We start from the raw sequence: 13606 nt of genomic DNA, 5'->3' as shown, positions 1-13606 counted from the left end.
CCCCCTTCCAGAGTCACAGAATCCAGGAGCCCTAAGTCTCAGATCCATGCCTCACATCACAAGGCCAAACCTCCTCCCATTATGGGTGCTGTAGAAGGGTCCATCCGCAGAGACCACTCTACATTCCCCATCAGAGATTGCAGCCACGGGTGACCAGTGAATGAGCAGAGATCTCCCCTGTGGGAATCAGAGGGGCTGCACATTTAGGGTTTCACAGGGAAGGCGTCTGGCAGCCATTAACAGAGTGACCCTGTGGAGAGATTTCCCATCTCTAACAAAGGGTTTCTGTTCCCCCAGATCTCAGCCGCTCAGCAGAATGCAGGAGAGCCGAGTGCTGATGGGCTAGAGGGGTCACAGGAGTCACCGTGCAGCAGCTGTGGTGTCTACAGTCAGCATGGGCCAAACCCTGTGCTCCAGGCTGTTTCTCTGGATTGCGAAGGGGAGTTTGGCTTGGGGAATCGGTTGCTGGTGCCTGTGTCAACAACTGGGATGTTTTCAGGAGGCTACTCAATGGTCCATGAAGCGCCATCCAAGCAAGTGGAGAGCGGACATTAAAGAGCGAGGCTGGGACCTCCGCAGAGCTGCTGCAGTCCAGCATCCACAGCCAGAAGAGAGACAATGGGAAAGGTACTGAGATGGCTGGCCACAGCAGTAGCCGCCATCTCATAAACCTCTGCTCATGCTCTACACAACAGAGGCAGGACAAAAAGCCACACAGTGAGAGCTTGGGTTGCAATGAGCAATACACGGTTTTTCAGTAGATTATGCTGCCCTGACAGTCTACTGCCTGTAATGTGCACATCCAGCCTCCCAGGCTGACCTCAGTGGGAGTTAGGTGCTCTGTGCCCACAGGAGGTGGACTTACTAGAAGGTGAACTGAGGTGGCCGCCTCAGGTGCCAGACTGTGGGGGGCGCCACTAGGACCCAGAGTGTAGAAAAGTGTGTCTGCTGCTGGCGCATGTGGATTCTCTCTGCTCGAGATGCACAGAGAGGGTGGAGTGCTGTGCTGGAGGAAGGAGGGCACAAGAGACATAACAGGCAGGCAGGAGAAAAGGTGCGAGAGAATGACAGCAAGCAGCAGGAGCTGCAGGGAGACAGAGGAGGAGGAGCCTCTTATGTACCTCTCTAGCATCCCCAGGAGCCTGGACTGATTAACCCCAGCTTCTCAGGGAGCTTCCTGTTGCCTGCTGCTTCCCTGAACCCACCTGAGGAGAACAGGAAGTCAGCTAAGGTAGTAGGAGCCAGTTAGGCCCTTAAGACGCTGATATCTTCCTTCACTCAGGCCCTGCTACCAGCCTGCTTATTTGTCCCCTTCAACTGAGTGTTGAGAGCCACTATAGCTGGTACGGAACAGCAGTCATGAGTGAAAGAAGAAAACGTCCCTCTGAGGCAGCATTCAGAAAAAGAGAAATGCTTCTTTTGCTTTCTTCATCTAAGCAGGAAGGAGCTCTCCTGAGATACCTAGACACAAATGTTCACGAAAAGGACTACTCCTTTTCTTTTTGCGAATACAGACTAACACGGCTGTTACTCTGAAACAAATATTCACGGTGAGCCTTCCAGCCCAGTGAGGATGTGAGTGGTGAGGAGATGCCTGATCTTCCAGCTAGTCAGTGTGCAGGTGACCTGGCAGCTACTGCAGCATCCGTATCTGCATCTCCAATGGATGTAACCATGCACGTTCCTGAAGAAAAGTGTAGATCAGAGAAGAGTGTGGTGGAGGCGCAAGAAACTGCTGCTGCTGAGTTGAATTCCTTGAGTCTAGATGATCCAGGACTGTGGACCCACTTGAGCAGTAGCCTGAGGGACTTCCTTGTACTGCATGGGCCACAGCAAGTGAAAAACTTCATGTTCCCCAAAGACAATGAAAAGAGTAGTTCCCATCCAACACATTACTGGCATGAAATCTCCAATGGTGAGAAAGTGGAGAGGCCACGGCTTATGTATTCAAAAATTGAGAATACTGCATTCTAATGTTCCAGCCTCTTTGGGCTCTACAGAAACAAAGGACTGGAAAAATCTGGCTAGAAATCTGGCATGCCATGAGAAGGCAGCAAATCACCAGAGAGCATTCCATAGGTGGAAAGAGCTTGAGATGAGACTAAGGTTAAAGGCCTCCATAGATGATCAGCATCAAGAGAAGATTGCATCAGAGTCTCTTTCCTGGCAAAATGTTCGGAAAAGGCTCCTTGCCATTGTGAGAATGCTTGCTACCCAAAACCTAGCACTGCGTGGCATTTCAGATCAGCTGTATGTGCCAAACAATGGAAACTTCCTTAAAATTGTGGAGCTGATGGCTGAGTTTGGTGCTGTACTCCAGGAGCTTCTAAGAAGTGTCATCACCCAAGAAATGTACACACACTACTACCTTGGAAAACCATTCAAAATGAGATCATTCAGTTACTGGCAACAAAAGTCAAAAAAATGATTGTGGGAGATCTTCCGTCAGCAAGATATTACCCTGTTATTCTGGACTGCACACCTGACATCAGCCACACGGAACACACACCTTTAATGGCGAGTGTTGTGTGCAGGCCACAGAATCTCACCCACCCACTCCCACAAGAAACCTCTCACCTGCGTCTGAGCTATTGAAGTCCTCAAATCATGGTTTAAAGACTTCAAGGTGCAGAGAATCCTCCAGCAAGTGACCCGTGCCCTATGCTGCAGAGGAAGGCAAAAGAACCCCAGAGCTTCTGCCAGTCTGCCCTGGGGGAAAATTCCTTCCTGACCCCAAATATGGCAATCAGCTGAACCCTGAGCATGTGGGCAAGATTCACCAGCCAGATACTACAGAGAATTCTTTTCTGGGTAACTCAGATCCCATTCCATCCAACATCCCGTCCCAGGCCACTAGGCCCCATCTACCACAAATAGTCAAAGATCAATTAATTGCCAAAATCATGTTAACCCATCATACTATCTCCTCCACAAATTTATCAAGCTTAATCTTGAAACCAGCTAGGTCTTTTGCCCCCACTGCTTCCCTTGGAAGGCTGTTCCAGAACTTCACTCCTCTGATGGTTAGAAACCTTCATCTAATTTCAAGTCTAAACTTCCTGTGGAAGTAACAAAAAGGGATTTAAGTGCAGCCATCTTAGTTCTGTTGAAAAGAAAGCAAAAGTCAGGCTAACTCTAATGCAAAACTTGTAAAGGCAAAACTGGTAAGCGTATAAAAATTGCAAAGCAAAGCTGGTTTTAACCTTGCCTTACAACAACAATAAAATGTAATTGTTTAACATTTTTTGCTACAAATAAAATATAAAAAAGTATAAACAAAACAAAGCTTTATTATTACATAAATAATAAAAAGCTATAAATACTTGCTTTACATTTTTTATACTTTAAAAATTTGCGTAAGGACACTCTGTCCAAACGGACGTCTTCCTTCTTGCAATTGGCTAAAAATAAAACGGTCTCTAACTTGTTGCATCCAAACTAAAAGTAAGAACTTGTTTTCTTCCACAATTTGGTGCCGTGACTCGGATAACGATGTGCGGCTAAAACAGCAGCAACTACTACAAACCCTTCCCCTTCAAAGCCCAAAGCACCAAACAAAAGGTAAAAAAAAACCTATAAAAATCGATACTGGGGTATCAAAAAAAAAAAATCCTAACCATGGGACCGTCTGTCCCTTTGGGCTCACGCCATGCAAACTTATTTATTATGCAACAAGGCCAAATGCAAAGTGGTGCTGAAAAACTTTTTTCTGCACCCCCAATATGAGGTTGAGGTCAAACCTAATCAAAGCTAAAAATTTTTGCTGCCTCAATAAGGGTGTATTACGTCCAAACATAAAACATTAAGGTTATAGATTAAAAAAATGCATCTAAAGATAAAAGTAAATAAAATAAAAGTAAATAATAAATGTGTAAAAAGTAAGTGCCGTTATCGAGGTCTGGGACTTAAGCTAACTTCAGACACACCAGGGCCCTCACTCTCTAAGTAAAAAAGTTCTAAACATAAGGGGGTTTAAAAATTGATGTTAAAAGTTCTAAACATTAACCCTCTCAGCTCTTTCATATCCCCAATTAGTTAAAGCTAAATGAAAAAAAAAAAATAAAGGGGGGGAGGGTTAATTTAAAAGTCAGTTTGACCTAAAAATAAAAAAAGCTGCCCTGCATTCAAAAATCAAAAAACAGAGACCAAGCCAAGTAGAAAAAAACTGCTTTCACACCCAGCTGGCTGTAAAAAAAATATAAACACACATAAAACAAAAAGCAAATAAGTTGCAAAACTAAAATTACATTTGCAAAGATTGGCTGCCCGGTAAAACCCAACAGTCTGCCTTTGCAACCCTAAAGCCAGAATGGTTTGAAAACGCTAAAAAGGCCACAAACAGCCGGCCTAAACTAAAATACCAAGCAAAGATCCCTAAAAGGAACGCCCCAAAAAACCCAGGGCATAAAGAAATCCCTCCCCAAAGGAAAAGCAAGTTACAAAATTTTGCAGCGTACCTCTAAACAATCTATACACAAAACAACCTACCATCCACCTCTCTCTCTCTATCTCTCTCTCTCCTACCCCCAGGGCTGGCTAGCCCGGGCAGCGTGTGTACATGTATAAAAGTGGGTCAAGGTTTAAGTATTAACATTTTTTCTTCCTTTTGGTAATGTAAAAGCAGTCTCTACACTCACCACTGTTAGTTTATTACGAAAGATTTAAAATTCAGTCACATGGTATGTGCTCTTCATCTCCGCCCCTGCGATCCTGTGGTCTTAGCCTAATTAACTAAGGCACAGGCAAATTGGTAACAAAAAATCGGAGACAGTTTAAGAAAAAATTGCAAAGGGAAAAAGCCCTGAACAGTGCACACCATCTATCTGTTTTATCCTTGTTATTTTACGTTTGCTTTGTTTGGCACTGTTGGTATTATAGGTTAAAAATTGCATAATTAAAAATAAGCCCCACTCTCCATTGTAGTATGCCTAAAAACCAAAAAATGGTTTAGCATTCCTCTCTCCACCCCGGGCTGCAAACAAAGGGTGCAGGTGGGTCTACCCCAAGTCATAGCAAAACTAAGCAATAAAAAAAAATTAAAAAAATATGTGTACCCAACAGCTCAAAAAAATGAAGCAACTAAAAGCATAAATCACTATCCAAGCAGCAACTCAAACCTCCGCCCAAAACAAGTTGCAAGCCTTAAAACAAAACTTCCAGGCAAAAAAAGCGGAACGCACACGCCTGAAGCCCTGGCTAAGCAAGTACCAGCCCTTCAGGAACATGTGAAAATGTAACCATGTGTGCTCAGCATATGCTGCAATGGCCGTGTGTCTGCCGTAAAAAACATGAAACAGTGAGAACGCCAATTGGCCATGCATTCTGCCCAGGTGGCCAGCCTCACACGCCACCACCCGGGTAGCCCTTGGAAATAAAAATGTTTCCAAAAAAATAACCCAAAGGGGTGGGGGCTAGTTAAAAAGCCCACCCTCCTTGCTAAAGTGGTAATAAAACAAGGCTTGTACCCATAAAAAGGAACGGTTCCGCAAAAAAAGCAAAATCGGGCCCAAGCAAGCAACACACATTTTTTTTTAAAAAGTTAAAAACTTTAAAAGCATAGCTAATTACAAGCATCAAAAATTTAAATCCCTAAAACAATTAATTAACTTAGATTTTACTATTTTAAGTGTCATTTTAAAAAATAAGTAATTTTAAAAAAACTAAAGTTAACTCTATAATTGCTAAAAAAATTAAGTAGTTAAACAAAATGCTGGGAAAAACAAAATGCTGGGAAAAAAAAGAAAATTCTTGGTTTCTTTGCAGCCAGTCAAAAGGAAAAAAAAGGGCCCTTTTCCAAAAAAAGGTCTGCAAATAAATCCAGGCAAAAAAAATGATTTAATTAAAATCATTTGGCCATAAACATTTTAGTCAAATGAGCTAAAAATACATAAGGGGTTTTATTAAAACCTAACTGCCCCAAGAAAAAAACGGGGGCTTAAAATGGGTCCAAGCAGCCGTAAAATCTGCAGAACACTGCCAGGCATTAATAAAATGTGTTAGGTCTCTGTATTCACAGGTAAGACAAGTCCTGCTCCAAGAAACCTCAACCAACCTGCCATTGGTTAAAAAACAGGTAACTGGGTCTACGTACAGGTCCATCAACACAAAACTGCTCTGGCCCCACACTAAAAAGGCCCTTAGCAAGTCCTGCTACTACCAACACTGCTGTAAAGTGCCAAGAGCTCACTGCCTGAACCCATGCTTCTTTCTGCAAAAAAGTCCCTCGGCCTCAAAATAACTCTACTTCAACTACTAATCAGCCTGTCCCTCCTTCTGGTATTGCTTTTCCTCCTTCTGGACAGCAAAACTAACAAACAAACAAACAAACTGAAGTGCTAGTAACCGCTCACTTGTCCAGTAATGAAATTACCACACAGCCAGCATTTGCCAAAAAACCCCAGACCACTGCAGGGTAACGTGCTGGTCACTTCTCCCCTACATGGTACTAAACCACAACTGCTTCAAACAAAAAAACCCGCTCTCTCTGCTAAAACTGCCAAAGTCCAAAAATTCCTAACTACAAAAAATATTAAAAACTAACCCTGGTAAAAAAACAAAAAATTATACACTGGCCAAAAAAGCCTTGTAAAACCCATGCTTAACAAAGTGGTATTAATTAAATGTGGGGCTTTATTCCACAGGCTGCGCCCTGTGTTTTTAAATCAGTATCTTCAGCATGTATTGTCCTTTCTGATTGGCTGTTAAATAACAAATACCAGAAACGCCTTGTTGCCACTGCCCCTGCCATTTTCTCCACTATACTATCCCCCCGTAACACATCCAAGTACAGACAATACCATATAGTCTAATAATAGCCAAGGCCTTCCCACTTTAGTAATTTATTGAAATATTGTTGAAAAAATATTTTTAATGTTCAAAATATCCCATATAAGCAAACAATTAAATAAAACAAACCGGTCAGTAAAAGTAAAGGTATATCACATGACTACAAATAAGCCTAAAAAATTTAAAATGTAAATTAGTGGGTTTTATAATGGGGTTAATAGAATGGCCATTCCAGGGGTCTGTAGTATATATATAAAAAAATGGCTCCTTCCTGTTTTTGGTGACCCAATTAGTAAATAATCAAATTCATATTTAAAAAAGGTGTGTTCTGCCACCAAAAATTTACCTGTACTAAAATAGTCCCAGTAATTAATAACCTAATCTGTACCATATTGCAATATACCCCTTCCTATGCTATTCATGTCAATGCTTCTTAAAGGTACATGAAAAATTTTAAACAAATGTGGTATCGTATTTATTAAAAAAAAAGTTTTAAAATACTAATTAACAGTAATTAATGTTACATTAAAAATTGTAAAATTTGTTTGGCCCTATCTCGTTTCACGTCAATTTTATATATCCAAACTGCTCCAAGGGGGCTGCTGTTCTGTTGGCACAACAAAGGCCATGGGTCTCCTCTAGAAAAAGGAAATCTGGTAAAACACCTGTAAAATGGTGCCAGGAGTGCAGCAGCAATTTAAAACATTTCAAGGCCAACAGCATAATAAAAAATTAAAACAGCTAAAAAAGGCCACTGGTCTTATTCCTAAAGGACAGTTAACCCAGGTACAGGCTAAAGTTGGTAAATTACATGTTATCTCCACCCTTAGTTCAAGGACCCAAAAGCGGTTAACAAAAATGGTATTAAATATCACTAAGGCAAAGAAAAAACTGCAGTAAAATCTGGCATGTTCAAACTTTCAGAATTTCCCAGATAACCAGCTAACAGCCATTCAAAGTAACCTTAAGCATCAGGCTTGGTCCACTGCCCTTACTAGTGCTTCCAAAGTGCCATCTGATCTGTGGCCGTAAAAACAAACTTAAACGTTTTCAGGGTAAAGTTGCAGGCACTCGCAGTGCTCCTTCCAAGCCTACGGGCCGGTGAAAGGGGTGTGGGCTCCCACATACCAAATCCTGCAGGTCCGTAAAAAAAATGCATAGAACATGAAACAATTCACGGGAACATTAAAAAAATTAATTCCCCTGGTATGCCTAGCCAATTTATAGTCAGTGCTCCTAAAATAACACCTAATGTTTAAGTAAAAATAAAAAATTAATAAACACTTTGGCCTTTAAAGTTCCCAGAGCTTCAGTGCGTACAAAAGCGAAAGCCAAAAAAAGTTGTCACTTTTTATAACAATGGTTGTTAAAAAGGTAGAAAACAGAAAAGGATCCGAACAAAACACCTAATTTCCCAGTTAGTAACAGCCGTGTAAATGTTGAGGCCACCACTTTGTAAAATATACATTTTAATCTCATCACTGCTGCCAACAATTCCATTATTGGCCTGCAAATAAAGTCCTACAATTACATCTTAGCTTTCAAATACCTTTGAATTAAACTACCTTAATACCAAACCAATTCCAAAACCTACACTCACTCCTACCAAAGGTTCAAAAAATCTCTAAATTACAAGGTCAAATTTATGTACTTCAAGTTATATTGTATTTATGTACTTCATTGATGTACATATATATTTATGTACTTCAAAGTATATTATATTATACTTCAAATTATATATTCAATTAAAAACCATGCATTCCACAGTTTATAAAGTGTCTATCATAATGTAATGTGTTATGTAACTAAGGCTATAAATCAACCCCAGCAGATTGTTACAATAAAAACAGTAATGTTTTTATTGTTTTTCTGTAGTTTAAAAATATGTTGTTGTAAAAAATGTAATAACAAAAATACCTTTCATGTTCAAACAGTGTGCTTTGTTGTTATATCCAGTCACAATTGATAAGGCTAACCATTTAATCTAAAATCAAAAATACAAAATCTAATAAAAATAAAAAATTTAAAATGGTAGTTGTGCTAAAAAATGCACAAAAGTGGGGGGGGGAGTGTAAAAACAAAATTAAAAAACATTAAATGTCGGCCTCTCAGTTGATTGAAAAACAAAGCAACAGTCAGGCTAACGCAGAACCATAATAACGCAAAATTTGTAAAGGCAGACCTGGTAAAGCGTATAAAAAACTGCAAGCAAAGCTGTTTAACATTGCCTTAAAATAAAAATAAAATGTAATTGTTAACAAAAAATTTGAAAAACAAATAAAATCTCAAAAAAAGTATAAACAAAGACACCATCTTATATAATAAAAGGGTATAAATACTGCTTTATATTGTTTACACTTTAAAAAACTACTAAGGCAAAGGTATTCTCCGTCCATTGTATTTCTTCCCTTGCAATTGCTTAAAAATAAACGCTTTTTGGCTTGTTGCATTCAAACTAAAAAATATATATATTTTTTTTTCCACAGTACTAAACCACAATTGCTCCAAACCAACCAACCAAACAAAGCCGCTCACTCAGCTAAAACCGCCAAAGTCCAAAAATTCCTAACTACAAAGAACATTAAAAACTGGCCCTGGTAAACATGGCATAGCGTTATACACTGGCAAAAAAAAACCCTTGTAAAATCCATGCTTAAAAGTGTGGTATTAATTGGCTTTGGGGGTTTATTCCAAGGCTGCGCCCTGTGTTTTTCAATAAGTACCTTCAGCATGTATTGCCCTCCCTACTTCGCTTTCAAATAACAAATACCAAAGGTGCCTTGTTGCCGCTGCCCCCGCCATTCCCTCCATGATACTTCTACCCCCGTAACGCATCCAAATACAAACAACACCAGATATTCTAATAAAACCCAATGGCCAAGGCCTTCACATTTTAATAATGTCTTTAAATATTGTTTAAAAAAATTGGTTTAAGGTTCAAAATATCCTATCTAAGAAAACAATTAAATAAAAAACAAACTAGTCCATAAAAAGAAAAGTATACAATATCACTACAAATAAGCCTCAAGAATCTAACATTAAAATTAGTGGATTTTATAGCGGGGTTAATATAAAAGCCATCTTAGGGGTCTATAATATGTCATAAAAAAGGTCCTTATTGGTTTTGGTTGCCCAATTAGTAAATAATCAAATTCATATTTAAAAAAGGGTGTGTTCTGCCACCAAAAATTTACCTGTACTAAAATAGTCCCAGTAATTAATAACCTAATCTGTACCATATTGCAATATACCCCTCCTATGCTATTCATGTCAATGCTTCTTAAAAGTATTTTAAACTATATAAACAACAAATGTGGTATGGTACTTTACTAAAAGAAATGTGTTAAAGGAATAGTAATTAATGCTATATTAAAAGTGATAAAATTTACCCTCGCCCTATTTAGCTTTCAGGTCACGTATATCTATCCCAACTGCTCCAAAAAAGCTGCCATTCGGTTAGCAGAGCAAAGCGCCCGTGTCTCCTCTAAAAAAAGATTTGGTCAAACACCTGTCAAGTGGGGCCAATAGTGCAGCAGCAATTGAAAACATTTATAAAAGCCAACAACATAATAAAAATCAGGGCAGCTAAAAAAGGCCACTAGTCTTATTACTAAAGCACAGTTAACCCAAGTGCAAGCTGAAATGGGTAAATTACATGTTATCTCCGCCCTTAGGTTAATAACCCAAAGGCTGTTAATAAAAATGGTATTAAATATCACTAAGGCAAAAAAAATTGCAGTAAAATCTGGCATGTTCAAAATTTCCTAAATAACCAGCTAACGGCCATTCACAGTGACCTTAAGCACCAGGCTTGGCCCACTGCCCTTACTAGTGCTTCCAAAGTGCCATCTGATCTGTGGCCGTAAAAACAAACTTAAACGTTTTCAGGGTAAAGTTGCAGGCACTCCCAGTGCTCCTTCCAAGCCTATGGGCCGGTGAAAGGGGTGTGGGCTCCCACATACCAAATCCTGCAGGTCCGTAAAAAAAATGCATAGAACATGAAACAATTCACGGTAACATTAAAAAAATTAATTCCCCTGGTATGCCTAGCCAATTTATAGTCAGTGCTCCTAAAATAACACCCAATGTTTACATAAAAATAAAAAGCCAATAAACATTTTTGGCCTTTAAAGCCCCCACAGCCTCCGTGCATACAAAAGCTAAAGCCAAAATAAAATGTGTCACTGTTTCTAACAGCATTTGTTAAAAAAGTAGAAAACAAACACCGACCCTAACAAAACACCTGCTCTTCCAAGCTAGTTACAGCTGTGTAAACGTTAAGGTCACCATTTGCAAAACATACATTTTAATTTCACCATTGCTGCAAAAAATCCTTATCTATTGGCCTGCAAATAAAATCCTACAATTAAATCTTAGGCTTCAAATACCCTTTAATTAAACCACCTTAATACCCGACCGATTCCAAAACCTACACTCACTCCTACCAAAGGTTCAAAAAATCTCTAAATTACAAGGCCAAATCTATGTGCTTCAAAATATATATCAAATTAAAAAACATGCCTTTCATACCATCTATAAAGCATTTATCTTATGGACTAATTATAATCTATTGTGCTATGTAACTAAGGCTACAAAATAACTCCAGCATATTATTACACTAAACACATTAATGTTTGTATTGTTTTTGTTTAATTAAAAAATATGGTATTGTTGTTATAAAAAACAGAATAACAAAAATACTTTTCATGTTCATACTAATTATGCATTATCGCTACATCCAACCAAAAGTTATGGGGCTGATCCTTTTAATCTAATATCAAAAATACAAGCTCTAATAAAAATAAAAGTTTAAAAATGATGGTTGTGCTAAAAGCACTGAAGAGGGGAGTGTGAAAGTAAAAAAGGGCATTGAAGTGCAGCCATCTTAGTTCTGTTAAAAAAAAAAAAAAGCAAAAGTTAGGCTAACTCTAACCCCTAAGAACTCAAAACTTCTAAAGTCAAAACAGGTGTAAGCGTACAAAAATTGCAAAGCAAAAACCTTACCTTAAAATAACAATAAAATGTAATTGTAGCAAAAACATGTTACAAACAAATAAAATATAAAAAATGTATAGACAAAGCAGAACTTTATGTAATAAAAAGGTATAAATACTTGCTTTACATTGTTTATACTTTAAAAATTTGCATAAAAACAGACACCCTGTCCAAACGGCTGTCTTCCTTCTTGCAATTGCCTAAAAATAAAACTGTATCTAACTTGTTGCATGCAAACTAAAAGTAAGAACTTGTCTTCTTCCACAGTATCCATTTGTTCTTGTTTCCACATTGGTACTGAGCTTAAAGAATTCCTCTCCCTCCATGGTATTTATCCCTCTGATGTATTTATAGAGAGCAATCACATGTTCCCTCAGCCTTCTTTTGGTTAGGCTAAAGAAGCTAAGCTCCTTGAGTCTCCTTTCATAAGACAGGTTTTCCATTTCTCGGATCATCCTAGTAGCTCTTCTCTGTACCTGTTCCTGTATCCTTCTTAAACATGGGAGACCAGAACTGCACACAGTCTTCCAAATGAGGTCTCACCAGTGCCTTGAAGAACGGTACTAACACCTCCTTATCTCTATTGGAAATACCTCACCTGATGCATGCCAAAACCGCATTAGCTTTCTTCACGGCCATATCACATTGGTGGCCATAGTCATCCTGCGGTAAACCAATCCTCCAAGGTCCTTCTCCTCCTCTGTTACTTCCAATTGATGCATCTCCAGCTTATAACTAGAATTCTTGTTATTAATCCCTAAATGCATGACCTTACACTTCTCACTATTAATTTTCATCCTATTACTATTACTCCAGTTTACAAGGTCATTCAGGTCTTCCTGTATGATATCCCGGTCCTTCTCTGAATTGGCAATACCTCCCAGCTTTGTGTCATACACAAACATTATTAGTGTACACTCACTTTTTGTGCCGAGGTCAGTAATAAAAAGATTAAATGAGATTGCTCCCAAAACCGATCCCTGAGGAACTCCACTGGTAACCTCCCTCCAGCCTGACAGTTCACCTTTCAGTAGGACCCTCTGTAATAATTTGTATTCTTGAACTAATAATTCCCCATGTGGCACCGTAACAAACGCCTTACTGGAATCTAGCTAAATTAGATCCACTGTGTTTCCTTTGTCTAAAAAATCTGTTACTGTCTCAAGGAAGGAGATCAGGTTGGTCTGGCACGACCTACCTTTTGTAAAACCATGTTGTAATTTGTCCCATTTACCATTGACCTCAATGTCCTTAACTACTTTCTCCTTCAAAATTTTTTCTATACTACAGATGTCAAACTAACAGGCCTGTAGTTACCCGGATCACTTGTTTTCCTTTCTTAAAAATAGGAACTATGTTAGCAATTCTCCAGTCATGTGGTACAACCCCTGCGTTTACAAATTCATTAAAAATTCTTGCTAATGGGCTTGCAATTTCATGTGCCAATTCCTTTAATATTCTTGGATGAAGATTATCTGGGCCCCTCATTTAGTCCCATTCAGCTGTACAAGTTTGGCTTCTATCTCCGATATGGTAATCTCTACCTCCATAGCCTCATTCCCATTTGTCATGCTACCCTTACCCTAAGATCCACATTAGCCTCATTAAAGACAAAGGCAAAGTACTTGTTTAGATATTGGGCCATGCCTAGATATTCTAGGATTCTATGATTCTCCTTAACTTCCACTCAGTCTTCAGTGTTTAACTGTTCCACTTCTTCTTTCTTTGTTTTCTTCTTATTTATATGGCTATAGAACCTTTTACTATTTGTTTTAATTCCCTTTGCAAGGTCCAACTCTACATGGCTTTTAGCCTTTCTCACTTT

This window comes from Lepidochelys olivacea (genome assembly GCF_965140295.1).
Source record: "Lepidochelys olivacea isolate rLepOli2 genome assembly, chromosome: 6".
In the NCBI taxonomy this organism is placed as follows: Eukaryota; Metazoa; Chordata; order Testudines; family Cheloniidae; genus Lepidochelys; species Lepidochelys olivacea.
This window is presented reverse-complemented; position numbering follows the sequence as displayed.